General features: G+C 37.1%; 1 long non-coding RNA gene across 1 annotated transcript in view; it reads right to left on the bottom strand.

Moving 5' to 3' along the window:
* Positions 721-2,265, bottom strand: part of LOC110267748 — a 3,999-nt gene continuing 2,454 nt past the window's right edge. Inside the window, exon 3 of the long non-coding RNA XR_002355648.1 lies at positions 721-803. This is a non-coding gene — a long non-coding RNA (uncharacterized LOC110267748). The remainder of the gene's footprint in view (positions 804-2,265) is intronic.

Raw genomic sequence — 2,265 nt, 5'->3', positions numbered from 1 at the left:
TATATTTTTTGTTAACCTTTTCATTGTTAATTTTTTTTTTTTTTATGCATAGATATATATATTTATCATATAAAAAGTTCACATGATTTTAATTAAGTATTAACTATGTAATGTGTACACTAAATGTAACACCCTAACTATCAAAGTTTACGTTTCTGGCTGCGCGACTCTGATAGCTCAGACATTACGACCACTCTTACACTATTTAATACTAAAATATGAGCCTGTTTAAAACTTTAAACCGCAACACCGCTCCAAAGTACCTTTATTATGTAATGTACGTCCATACATACAATACAACTTACAAAAACTAACTCTCAAAGAGTAGTCCGGATCATTATGTGTTGCAATTAGAGTCGTTGTGGTGGTTGAGAAAGCAAGTGGAGTCGAGTTGTTGGTTGCCGTCAATTCGGGTTGAGGCAGAAAGGACTCTGTGTAACACCCTAACTACCAAAGTTCACGCTTCCGGCTGCGCGACTCTGATAGGTCGGACATTACGACGACTTTTATACTATTTAATACTAAAATATGAGCCTGTTTAAAACTTTAAACCGCAAAACCGCTCCAAAATACTTTTGTTAGGTAACGTACATCCATACCTACCATACAACTTACAAAACACACAAAGAGTACATACATATGTATATATATTAAATAACTTTACAAGCATTAACCAATACAATTCTTATCCCTCTTACAGAATGTATAAAGATAAAGGCGAGGGAACAGTAAACAATAACTAAAGCAATACAAACATCACGACAACAACTAGATAAGCTCTTCGTGACTTCTGCGTCCATATCCTGAAAGGGGATATTGTAGGGGATGAGAACATCATCTTCGAAAGGGTTCTCACCGTAGGGTTGCAGAATTACTATAATAGGATACGAGAGATAAAATCGTTACAGTGATTGATAACCGCCTTATGTATCTTTTCAAAAGCAACGGTTTATTATAAAAGAGAAGTCTGAAATCTTTTCTGAAAGAGGAACGGTTTAATTCTTAAAAACTTAAAAGCCTTTCAAAATATTTATCTAAGCTGAACCAAATAGCCTTTCATACTTTTCCAAACCCGAAACACAAAACCGAAACCAACCATCGGTCCATCTCATTTCAACCACGGCCCTATGCCCAAACAACCCAACCAACAACCAATCACCACAGTCCAACAGAGTCCCAGTCGCAAACACAAATAGGAAGGTTCAAGCACAAACAAACAGTTATTGCAAGTAGAACAATTAGCAGTTAATCACAAGTAGTGTCAAAGGTAAACTAAGTACAATATGCACACCCAAACAATGTCACATAGATGCATATTATGCATGCCTGTCCTAGTGGCTGATGATATCATCTGTCAGTTATAAAGCCAGCCTGACAAGTCCTGGTAGCTAACCATTGGACTGTCCCTCTGTCGTGCATCCCCAACTCGAGTTATTTCTCGATCATCATCATGATCATAATCATAATCCATATCCAACACCCTCACTGGTGTATATTCACGGGGGCGAGCTTATCCGGGACTTTCACAGTGTCCGGCCACACTTACGACATAGGGTCAGCAGAGTATCGAGTCTCAACCTAGAGCACGTGGTGGCTAGCCACTGCTTCCACCCAGGGAAACTCGTATCTCAGATAAGTGGAAGTGCAAAAATCACAATATCAATATCTCAGCATATATGAATTTATTCTCAGCCATAAATCAACATTCATTTCAGCCATCCGGGTTAAATTCATGACTCATAGTCAACCATCCAGCTCATAGTTCAATCTAGAACCAGCCAAAATTCATAATCATACACAGCCATTTCGGCTCATAACAAAACAGCACTTCCACAATCCAACATCAACAATTTCATAAAATCAACTTTGAAGCCATAAATCACTTTTTCTCAATTCATTTCACTTTGAAATCAAATTTCAACTCTTTTTAGCCTTGGCTTTAAAGATCTCATTTCTCAAATCATCTCAGGCTCATAACAAAACAGCACTTCCACAATCCAACATCAACAATTTCATAAAATCAACTTTGAAGCCATAAATCACTTTTTCTCAATTCATTTCACTTTGAAATCAAATTTCAACTCTTTTTAGCCTTGGCTTTAAAGATCTCATTTCTCAAATCATCTCAGGCTCATAAGCCACTTTTAGTCAAGGTAAATTCTCCTTTCAAAACAATGCCACTCTCGGCATCCTCTTTCCAAAACTTCCATAATCATGGCAAGTTAAAAGCCTCTTTGAGATATTCAAAATCACCCATCCAACAAT

Source organism: Arachis ipaensis, chromosome B10 (genome assembly GCF_000816755.2).
Source record: "Arachis ipaensis cultivar K30076 chromosome B10, Araip1.1, whole genome shotgun sequence".
Lineage (NCBI taxonomy): Eukaryota > Viridiplantae > Streptophyta > Magnoliopsida > Fabales > Fabaceae > Arachis > Arachis ipaensis.
The sequence above is the reverse complement of the archived record's forward strand: the minus strand, read 5'-3'. Positions and strand labels throughout refer to the sequence as shown.